Raw genomic sequence first — 12502 nt, forward strand, 5'->3', positions numbered from 1 at the left:
ATGTCCGGTCCAATGACCAACATGATCGAAGTGCTATCCGACGAAGCTGGTTTCACGTGTGTGTGTGTGGCGAGTTGCTGCAGTATACAGCGTTGCGTATTCGTTGACCGGTTGCGTTCTTGCGAGGCAATAAATGTTTTTGCGAAGTTTATTGCCTCAGGCCAAAAAAGTGCTATGAAGTATGAAGGGTATAGTGAAATTAATGAATAAAGGTTGGCTAATGCAATGAAGTCGAGGAGTGTACGATGATGTGGTGCCTACGTCCAAGCCACATATGACTGCGGATTAGGGAGGTAGAGGCCACCTGCCACCAGATGCCGGATCCGCGTTGGCTTGAGTGCTGGACAATTCCAAAGCAAGTGATGAATGTCAGCTTCTGTATTTTTGAATTGCAGATGGGGCACCCAGGGTGTGGATACCAATGTTGAAATTGAGGCCCCTTTCTGATCACTGCCGGTGTTAGGGTCACCCCAACTCTAATCCTCCTAAGCGCGACCTCCTCTGCACGGGTTAGACCACGGGGAAGGCTTACCGTACACGGAGGTTTCAGAACACGCGTACGGCGTCTGAGGTGTTCCTTTCTTGTCAAAAATAGGGCAGCATTGTTCAATTTTATGAGGTTCGGCGATGTCGAGGTTGAGGGTGAAAGGCGGGTCGCAGAATCCGCCTGGCTTTGAGCCCTTAAAATGTCGCACGGAGTCCATTGGCTGTGGTATGCATGCCGCTAGACTGTGTATGTTCTGGCAGATTTGTGCTATCACTAACGCGTCTAAGTAGCTTTTTCACTTGGAGAGCATCAGTGCGTATGACAATACCGGCCATTGGAGGCATGGGAATGACGGTCACAGAGCGAATCGCCTCTTGCACTGCAAGCAGTTCCGCACAAAAAGAAGATGGAAGTTCCGGTAATTGAAGCTTTTACGTCCTCTTGAGCAATAAATGGTTGCTCTAGAACTGACACAAAAGGGTTTGACGTTTATATGGTTTATGCAGATCACCTTAACTTGTTTATTCAACTAATTTAAACATCCCGGAAAACATGTTTTTTTCTTCACAATATCGTATTTACTACGTTGTCGACAAAGTATAGCTATGTGTCATAGACGCCCAAGTTTTAGTGTGCTGAGAAATACATTTACAGCGTCACCCATCGAAATTATATATATCGTCGTTCTAAATGGCTAAGCTGCTCAACGTCATTATAGCGAATGACATCCTTATTTCTCGCAAGCTGCATATGAATGCCGTCGCTCGGATTTGCAAAGCAGTTGTATGATGTATTAACGTGAATGAGGTCATCAGCCGTTATCATATTAAGCGACACCAAATAACCTAAACACGGTGGTTGCCATAGAAACAAAGAGCACGCCACCACCCACATTTATTTATTTATTGATACTGCAATCCCTGTGTTGGAATTTAGCAGGGTGGGAATAAAAACTAAGCAGTTTAACAAAACAGGCAAAAATAAGCAATAATTACAGTGCAAGTTGAACCTCTTCTGCACAACTGGGAATAAAACCAAACATATCAACACAGCAGTGAAATAACAAATGAAATAAAAAGAAACTAGGTGATATGTTGCGAGAACAACGTCAGTGATGGCTGCAGCACTTCACTGTTAGTGAGGTTATTTCAATCGGGGCCATAGTTCGTGGAAGGAATGAATATTTAAAGCAGTTATTTCGAACGAGAAAAGGAGTTCCCCAGTCGAAAAAAACTACAGAACTTTGTCAAAAATACGACAGAATATCCTGTAGTTCTGTCGTAACCATCTAATTTTTCTTTAGTTCTGTAGTTTTTCTGTAGTATATTTCTGTTGTCTGTAGTTCTGTAGCATTTTTCTGATGTAACTAGAGAAATTTGTGATGTTACTACAGAATGTTCTCCTGTCACAACAGGTTTCCCGTTAAAAATCGCAAGGAAATTCTGTCGTAACATCAGAAAATTTCTGTAGTTTTTTCCGACTGGGTAAAGTTAGCAAGTGTCGTTGTCGGGTTGCGTATCCGGACGAAAAAAACAAGCAAATCGGTGAGTTCTGATCTGTAGTGTTTTTTAATTGATACAGAAATGTAAGTCGTGCACAACGATTTCGCTCATTTATTGTCGGCAGGCCAGCTTGAATTAAAAGGTGTGTTACTGGTGTACGCCGGTAATTGTTATAATGAAGTTCATAGCTTCAAACAATAGTGAGCACGCAACTAGGAGGAGGTAGTAGGCAATTGCCAAGGTCGTCACGAGGCCAGTGACATGCTCGAGTTGGAATGCGGTTCCAGCTATAGGGCAGTTTCCTGCTTTTTTCTTTCAGTGAAAGAAAACTAAAACGAAAATTGAACACCGCCGAACATCACGTGCCCGCACCCTGATGGACGAGATTTTTTGGGACTAAGGCTTATTCGCGACGTCACGACCGCGTCATCCCGTGCGAGTAATTCAAACTAAGGCCGTCATTGCTCAGCCTATACTGACTGATCACTGACCATGACTTTACCTCTGACTCTGTCCTCACTCGTGAGCCAAAAAACACTTCTTAGAACACTAACACTGATGAAATCAATAATGCATTCAAAATTCTATTACTATTACACAGTGCGGTTTTATGCAGCAGACGCATCCGCCCTTTCGATTTAGCCACATTAAGTGCAATCTTAGACGTGGCGTCATAATGATGACACATCTGTTTGACCAACATGCACGGGTCAGAGGTGTACAGCTATAATCTTTTTGCTTGCAAGGGACTAGCTGGGAGAGGTTTCATGTAGGCAGAGAACTCGCAGTCATGTTGGTTGATTCGTTTATGTGGTTTAATGTCCCAAAGAGACTTAGGCTATGAAAGACGCCGTAGTGGAGGATTCCAAAAATTTTGACCATCTGAGATTTTTTAATATGCACTGACAACGCACAGGACACGGGCGCCTTGCTTTTCGCCTCCATCGAAAAACAGCCGCCGAGGCCGGGATTCGATCCCGCCTCCTTGACAACAGTAGCCGAGCGCCGTAACCAATGCGCCACCCCGGCGAGGTCGGAGTCATGTCACGCCAACGGTCACGCCAACCTTTCTCGCTTTGCTACTATTAACTACCATATTCAGCAACTCCAGCAGCGAGAAAGGGTTTTAATGAGTTCTTCAGCTATGTAGGCTTGAGTTGGCACTGGTTAATCTACTTTGTTTCATGTCTACTTCTCATTTTCTTTGATACCTACGAATATCGGTAATGATTTGTTATTCACGTTTACAAAACCAATTTGCGGCTACTACGCAGCTACGATATAACCTGTCACGAGGAAGGAGGTACAGGTATAATGCCAGCGGATGGGAGTTGGGCCGGTCTAGCGGGAGACCTCTACAGGAACGTGAGTGACACACACGAAATGAAGTGCACTGAATAACTAGCTTGCACGTCATCATTGTGCAGCCTATCTAGAGGAGCCCTACATTGAAAACATTATGCCGTTGGTTTCACCAAGATTCGCTGCACTGTTTTTTCCAATCCTTGGTTGAAGTCATATAAAACGCCCTGTATATGTGACAACATATCAGGCATCGAAGTGGGACCATCCCCAGTACTACAATTTGGATAACACTGGTTGGCCACCCATTTGCCCCACAAATTTGAAGTTGATGTAAAATGGTTTGGCAACTTCTAAAGAATAAAGCTGCTTGTTCAAATAAAGTTTAAATTATGTGTTAGAGGCCTATCGGTCACCTTTCCGACTTGAAACCGGGAATATGGGGGATGTTTGGGTGGCTAATACGACCAGCACTATTTGTCACGTAGGCATCCGGTAATTGCCAAACGATTTGTTTATACGTCTATGCGGTGCAATACCTTATATATAGAATATATATCTCTTATATAGAAGAGGTAGTAATTCGCAATAATATTAACCGACAAACTAGTAGATAGCGCTGCCTCCGTATTAGAAAGATTTTCCGTTTAACGCAGAATGTTCAAAGTGGCGTCTAACACCTCGAATGCTTCAGAGGACAAAACTACTAGTAGAGATGAAGTCCAAAGTATGATGGGATTCGTACCCAAGGCCTTCCCTTCCCATGATCGTGCATTCCGAGGAGCACATGACGACCATTACGGCCGAATCGTTTATCACTTGGGGTTCCGGCTTGCGTAAATAATTCTTCTTGTTTGATGCACACAATTATGGAATTTATTAACTGATATAATGAATAAATATACCGAATAAAGCGAAGATGGTTGTAGCTCGATAGTAGTGCGAACTCTAAGGAAAACATTTACTATTCAAATTTCGTTCTAGCCTTGGCATGCTAGCAGTCATATTTCCTTTCATCAAAGTCTGGAATTCATTACCGAATTATATCTAACATGCATCCTCTTTGTTGTCTTTTAGACCAGTTATGCATGTCTTTAATTGTTTTGTCTAGCTCCTTATGGGAAAGGGTTTTCATTTTATTATTATTTCGTGATTTTGGCCGAATAATATTTTATTCATTTAGCCGCGGTGCTGATTAGATTCTTATCGTTGTCGCTAACAAATGCTATGAAGCAATATGAGCGCATATATTTAAATATTAAGAGCACTGTAATCGGAAGAAATGGTTCGAAATTAATCCACATTCAGAGAGTGAACTCTCACCGACAGCCAGGCAGCAGGGGACCTGTCAATCCTGAAGAAAAGCAAGAAACCGGCTTCGGTTGAATAGGCCGGTTGATTGGTTCGGTCGAAATACTGAACTAATTAACCAAATACTTAAGGAAACTTAAGAGGATTTTTTTTTATTTGTAACTCCAATGGAACATAAATATGCCACGAGCCTCCATACCTATTTCAAGACTATAATCGCTGTTCACTCAAACCTCTCATCTTTAAGAGCGACTACTGCTGAAGGTGTGGCTGGGGCTCCTGATTTCCCTCATAACCTGCGTGGCAACCGAGGTCCTGGGGGACTGCGCCTTCAGCTCTGTCGGCTACTCCACCCTCAGCTTAAATTCCATCTTGAACAAAAACTGGTGGCTATACCTATCAGCAATGTTCTTGGAGTGTAAGTAGTCAATTGTGCGTCTGACGCTACCGCTTTCAGGAAATTCTAAAGCATTAAAACTCACAATATAAGTAGAAAAATGGTATCAACCTTAAATCATGGAATCATCTACGAAACATGGTATCATAAAGCAATTTTTAACGAACCCCCGGGATCGTGGAATCATTTCATGCGGTGGCATTACAAGCTTCATTTGATGAAAAAAGCGGCGAATCTCACAACGTGTGTATACCTCTAAAGTGACGTGAAAACATCATCATCATCATCATCAGCCTGATTATACCCACTGCAGGGCGAAGGCCTCTCCCATATTTCACCACTTAACCCGGTTCTGTGCTAGCTGCATCCACTTAACCCCTGCGAACTTCTTAAGCTCATCCGCCCACCTCACTTTCTGCCGCCCCCTGCTACGCTTTCCTTCCCTTGGAATCCAGTTTGTTACCCTCAGCGACCATCGGTTATCCTCTCTTCGCACTACATGACCTGCCCATGTCCATTTCTTCTTCTTAATTTCCACTAGAATGTCGTTAACTTGAGTTATTTCTCTGACCCACTCTGCACGCTTTCGATCTCTTAATGTTACCCCTACAATTTTTCGTTCCATAGCCTTCTGGGTTGTCCTCAACTTAAGTAGAACTCTCTTGGTTAGCCTCCACGTTTCAGCCCCATAGGTGAGTACAGGCAAGATGCAACTGTTGTATACTTTCCTCTTGAGCGATACCGGTAAGCTGCTAGTCATAATCTGCGAGTGCTTGCCAAATGCGCTCCATCCCAATCTTATTCTTCTTGTTATTTCCTTTTCATGGTCCGGATCTGCGGTTACTACCTGTCCTAAGTAGATATATTCGCCTACTACTTCCAGTATTTCGCTACCTAATGTAAACTCCTGTTCCTTCCCGAGGCTGTTGAACATTACCTTAGTCTTCTGCATATTGATTTTCAAGCCTACCTTTCTACTTTTCCTGTCTAGGTCATCAATCATTATTTACAGTTCATCTCCCGAGTTGCTTAGCAAGGCAATGTCATCAGCAAATCGCAGATTACTGAGGTATTCTCCATCTACCCTTATCCCTAACTGCTCCCATTCCAAGTCTCTGAATACTTCCTCTAAACAAGCTGTGAATAGTACTGGGGAGATTGTGTCTCCTTGCCTAACACCTTTCTTTATGGGAATTTTGTTGCTTTCTTTATGTAGAACTATGGTTGCTGTGCAGCCACTATATATATCTTCCAGCACTTTCACGTACGGCTCGTCTACCCCCTGATTTCGCAATGCCTGCATCACCGCCGAGGTTTCAACTGAGTCAAATGCTTTTTCGTAATCAATGAATGCTATGTATAAGGGCTGGTTATATTCCGAGCATTTTTCTATCCCCTGATTGATGGTATGGATATGATCGATAGTAAAGTACCGTTTCCGAAACCCTGCTTGATCCTTTGCTTGATTGCAGTCTAAGGTTGTCCTGATTCTATTAGCGATTACCTTAGTAAATACCTTATACGTAACAGACAGTAAGCTGATTGGTCTGTAATTTTTAAGGTCCTTAGAGTCCCCTTTCTTGTGAATGAGGATAATGTTTGCATTCTTCCATGCTTCCGGTACCGTCAATGACACCAGGCACTGCGTATACAGGGTGGCGAGTTTTTCTAGCACGATATCACCCCGTCCTTCAGCAAATCTGTAGTTATCTGATCCTCTCCAGCTGATTTTCCCCTTTTCATAGTTTCTAGTGCTTTCTTGACCTCGTCCTTCGTCACTGGTGGAACGTCTGACTGTTTTTCCCTACCGCCAATCTCATTACGGTCCCGACTACTTTGGCTACTGTAGAGATCTGTATAGAACTCCTCGGCTACTTTGACTATCTTGTCCATATTAGTGATGACGTTGCCCGCCTTGTCCCTTATCGCATACATCTGGTTTTTGCCTATGCCCAATTTCTTCTTTACCGCTTTAAGCCTTCCCCCGTTCTTTACAGCATGCTCAATTTTCTCCATGTTATACTTCCTTATATCGGCCACCTTGCGCTTATTGATTAGCTTTGATATCTCGGCCAATTCGATTTGGTCTGTTGGTATGGAAGCTTTCATACTTTGCCGTTTCTTAATCAAATCTTTCGTCTCCTTAGACAGCTTAACGGTATCCTCTCTAACTATCCTACCGCCTACTTCTACCGCGCACTCAGTAATGATATCTCTGAAATTATTGTTCCTTGCCTCTAGGGTAATGTCGCCATCCTCAGTTAGAGCTGAATACCTATTCTGTCCTGAACTCTTCTGCCCTCCCCCTCACCGCTAATTCGTTGATGGGTTTCTTTCTTACTAATCTATTGCGTTCCTTCCTCAGATATAGGCTAATTTGGGACCTCACCATCCTGTGGTCACTACATCGAACTTTCCCGATTACCTCTACATCCTGCACAATGGCGGGGGTTGAACACATTATGAAGTCGATTTCATTTTTAGTCTCTCCGTTAGGACTTTTCCATGTCCATTTTCGGTTCTTCCGTTTGCTGAAGAAGGTATTCATGATTCGTAAGTTATTGCGCTCTGCAAACTCAACTAGTAACTCCCCCCTGCTATTCCTAGAACCAATGCCATAGTCACCTACTGCCTTGTCTCCTGCCTGTTTTTTCCCTACCTTGGCATTAAAGTCGCCCATTAGTACAGTATACTGCGTCTTTACTTTTCACATTGCCGATTCTACATCTTCATAGACGTGAAAAGATACCTTCCCAAATTCAAAAAATATCAGTAAAACCGCATGAAATAAAGTAAATTAAAATACATGCTGACAAGCCTCGTTTTACACTTGCCATGGCTGTCGGAGGGCGGGATCAGAAAAGGAAAACCAGGAAATCCACATTGGTAGATGCTTCAGCGTGTGGTAGCGTGCTTGACCGACAGATTTTGTTTTTTTAATCAATCACAAGACATAGCCTTATTGGAAGCAACTTGGAGGCGACATGTCTGTGCGCTGATCAATGTCCAAGTTTTTTTTATGTCAACTAACCACCATATATTCAAGCTTGCAGGTGCTAAGAGCCGTGCTGATGCGATGACTTCGCATCCTCTTATATGGGCCGAAAACGATAAAACGTAATAGTGAGAGAAGTGAATTCGGGCTGCAAGGAAGGAAATATATTTGTGTAATAATGCCCTTAATGCTATTGCATTCTACTCTTTTTATTCCTGACGTTGTTCAGTTTTTTGTGCCACCAAGGCAAAATGACTAACCCCCGACAACTTCATCGTCGCTGTTTCCCTATCCCATCGACTAATGCTAGTTTTACGAAACAAAAAAAGAGTATCCTGTGTTTATGCAAATTAGCGTGGGACAATAAAGTAAAACAATTGGTTCAGTGTTGATTTATGTGACAGGGTGTCTTTGAATGACTCAGGCTACGAAATGTGCTGTAATTTAGAGTCTCGGGAACTTTTACCACTTGGCGCTCTTTAATGTATATTTACACCAGAACGAACGTGGCAAAAAGAAATGCGGATCACTTACAATGGAATTGTTCTCTTTTCAACGAGTAATTACTCTATTATATTCGTTTTAATCTGACAGCACACATTTCATATTTAGGAAATAACACAGTGATGTAGATTTCATTTGTCATCTCCGGCTGCTGCCGTCAGGTACACTACAAATATGGGCATTGATTATATGCTTCATAAGCAGCAACTTTCTTTGCAAATGCGGTTCCTCGTGCAGAAATTGTTAGCCGAACGCCACCGAGTAATACGAGTACATTGAGACTAATCACTAGCAAACAAAAGCGCTCTGCTAAAGTATGCGCAGTGATTACAGGTTTTTTTATTTTCGAATAATTGTCGGGTGGCCCTGCTGTGGTGCCTTTGTGGCCAGGGCACTAAAATGATTAATGGTTTTATGATACCATTGCCGTTTGGTGTTTTTAAATGCTCCCGGAATGCGAGGTGCTTATCTGCTCGCCGATTTTCGTGCATGTTAAAGAATCCAAAAAGTCGAAATTATTTAGCCGCCTTCCTATCAGCGCTCCTTATAGCCAATGTTTTAATAAGCCTTACAGATACATGATGCTAAATAAATAAAACATACGGCTTCGGCCCCCCGGACTTCTTCGGTTACCGGGCTTCAGTAAGTTTTGTGTTGTTTCCTTGATTAATTGAATAGAGATTTTTCCATAGTTTATGATACCTGCTCCTCTTGTGCATACCAAAAGATCCATAGCAACAACATTACTCGTCATGATCGTTGCAGCATCGACACACGCACCTCACAGCACACCGGGAAGACAGGTTCTTGTTGCCTGGTGGCTGATAGTGGTGGTGCTGATGAACGCCTTCACAGGTCACATGAAGGCCATCATGATGCTCACAGCGGAGCCTCAACGCATCGAGCCTTTCGCATGTATCGAAAGTTTCAGGGACCTTTCGCTCCGCACCGGCATCACACCTTTCCTATGGAAGGGTGGTGCCTACGAAGACCTTCTAAAAGTAAGAACTCAAGCACCTCAAAGTTGTCAAAAAGTAAAATGCAATTTTAGGTTATATTCTCAAAACGGCAGAGCTATAAGGAATGCAGTAGTGGAGACCTTCAGAGACATTTGGAGCACTTGGGGCTTTTATGCTTGCTGAAAACAGAGATAAGCAGAGAGCGTACCACACCACATTTACAAAATACGCCCACCGCGGCTGGCATCGACCTTTCATTACATCAAAAGCAGAACGCCAAAGCCACAGAGCCAAGTGAGTGTATGGGGTTATGTTTGTAGGAAGATGCTGCGTCATTCGGGTTGTGCAGATATTTAATTATTGTATAAAGAGAAACCGCCCCTCAGACTTACGCCATTCAGAGTCTACTTCCAAAATATTTCATTCAACAAATGTTTTAATTTTTCTTTACATTCCATAGCTGCACCAACACCTGCTACATCGAAACGATCTTAGTTTGCACTCCTGTTATAATATGAAAGAGCTGAATCTCATTAAAGATCAGTTGTCCGCCTAAATTGTACTGTAGTTCTTGATATTCATCTGCGACGAAAAACCCCAGGAAAGAGTTCCCTGAATTCCAGACACGATTCTTATTAAAATTTAAGCGGTAAATCTTTCTTGAGTTTTTAGCATTATATCAAACTGCCTATCCTGTCATGTCGTTGCACGAGAGGTAACGAATTTCATGAAACTTAAGCACCGGAGAGGGTAATTTTCCCTGAATTTGGAAATAAATATGACATATTAAATAAATGGATTTGACTTCATTCAAGTATGGTAATAAAATACAACCAAGAAGCTTATTGGAAGGCGTTAGTTCGTTTCAAATTTACATCATACAGCCTATAAATCCCTCGTGTCCATTATAGCTGCTGAAGGAGCAATTATATTGCGAGGGTAAGGATCTAGGAGACCTTGCAGAAATCTTTGGACGTGGAGGAATATCGCGGCATTTGGGACATGGTGGTATTACGAGAAGGCCTGCGGGACGAGGAGAGCCTGTACGATAAGGATAACCTCCGACAAGTCGTGGAGGGAAAGGCAGTCATTGTCAGTGACTACACCAACATGCTGTACCAGGTGTCACAAACCTACCATCTGTGACTCGCCGATGGCAGCTACTACTTTGCCAAGGAACCAACATTCCCCACCAAACTTTCCATGGCCATCAGCAAGAGTGTGGATCCGGCACTCCTCCGGCTTAATAACAAAAGGTACGTACTCGGAATTAGGCTGTTGCTCTACCTAATGTGATCGGAATGCTTCTTAGCATAGTAGGCTCTATTGAATGTAGGCTGCATGTTTCGGCTTGTATGTTAGGAGAGTTTGTTAACCCTCGAGTGGAGAGAGTGTTTAGTATGCACACTGCATTTTTATTCATAAAGAATCGAGGACCTGGGTCCAAGATTATGGCCACCCCATCGGGGTTGGGTCTTGTTAATCAACAGGTCTGATTAGCTGCGTAATGTTGAGGCGGATCATGTGAAGCGACCACCTTTGTTTGTCTTTGTTTGTCGTTGCCACGAAAAAGCGGCCATCAGACCCGGTTGAGCAGTTCTGTCCAGTCGAGCACAAGCTGACTACTTTGTGCTCAGCATGTAGATTCTTCTGTGTGAGCTAAGCGGTTCTCTGTGTGAGATGTTTTGTGCTTGTGATGTACCCTTTTGCTAGGGCTGTGGAAGCTCTGTGTGAGGCCACCAGTGTAAATTCAGTTGTCATTTGTGTATATAAACAGTAAATATATCATGCCTCTCCGTTCAACTTCAAGACTGCCTGACTTGTCATCTTACTTCATCAGCCTGCCGAACACGAATTTAGCATCATTGGCGCCTTGCTTTAGACTTCCATTTAAAAGCTGTCTCCGCGTCCGAGATTCGATCGTTCATCCTATGGCACAGATGTCCTGCTAACGAACCACTGTACCACAACGACGGTGCGTCCTTTACACCGTTTGTTCAAAATATTTTTCGAGGTGTGGTAGTTTTGATTTAGCGTAGCCATCTGTAAACTGAAACGCAATCACAGGAGAATAAATACGGTTGGTAATCACTTTAAAACTAGCTATATCAATATTATAAATCGCTCTGAACGAAACATTTTTGAGTCATGAACTTCTGCATTCCCTTTTTTCAGCCAATATCAAAACGTCGCTCTCTATTGTTAAATGTCAGGAGCCGGGGCCGCCTAGAACATCTTGTCACGAGACGACGTGAACAATAGAAACACGTATTTATACGCTAATGTACAGACATGTTTCAATAAAAAAATGACATTGGTACGGGGGCAGAAACAACTGATTATCGCGACTGTACGAGCACAGCGCCGGCACGGAGGATGCCGCCACGTCCCATCCGGCCGAGGAGCACAACACACAGAGCACTCTCCAGACGGCCTCTCTCGACTACCCGCCGAGCGATACCATTCAAACTGTTCAGTTTGGACGCAAACGTTTGTCACGCGCCAAGAGGCCTAATGGGCGCCACGGATCTGAGTCGGCGCGAAATAAGAGAGGGGGGCGTGCCTTCACGGCGGCTAAGGTCGCTGAGGCGCCAGGTTGTCTGGCTGACTTGCCCGGATACGCCCAGCGCCGAGGTTTCCAAGCAGCTCCGCCTTCTTCCCAAAGCGCCGGTGCCATGCGGACATCACCGGGAATGGTGAAAAAGCATCTGCCGCTCGCCTGCATCCGCTCGATTCTCGTCGTCGGCCGCTACAGTAGCCGCTCGAATCGTGGCTAGGAGCCCAATTTCAATAGCTCGTCCGCCGCCCGAAGAGGTCTTGAAAGGGGTCACACCTCCTTGGTGTCCCCTGAAGAGGCCGTGTCAGCTGGGGTAGTCTCCGATACCCAGTCTTCTCCAGAAGACGGCGGACTAGCCGAAGGGGGAGCAACTCAATTCCAGCACATTCACGCGCTCGTCCGAGGACATGCCCTAGCCAATATCTTGCCTGAAGCAGAGGAGGCGTTCTGGATGTGCGGGAAAATTAAGACCGTCCAGTGGCTTCAAT

The 12502-nt window shown here is 43.9% G+C and overlaps 1 pseudogene; it reads left to right on the forward strand.

Annotated features, from left to right (window-relative positions):
• LOC146193763 (glutamate receptor ionotropic, delta-2-like) lies at positions 1-12234 on the forward strand (annotated as a pseudogene).
• The last annotated feature ends 268 nt before the right edge of the window (positions 12235-12502 follow it).

This window comes from Amblyomma maculatum, chromosome 4 (genome assembly GCF_055883805.1).
Source record: "Amblyomma maculatum isolate TAMU_Amacu chromosome 4, ASM5588380v1, whole genome shotgun sequence".
Taxonomy (NCBI): Eukaryota; Metazoa; Arthropoda; class Arachnida; order Ixodida; family Ixodidae; genus Amblyomma; species Amblyomma maculatum.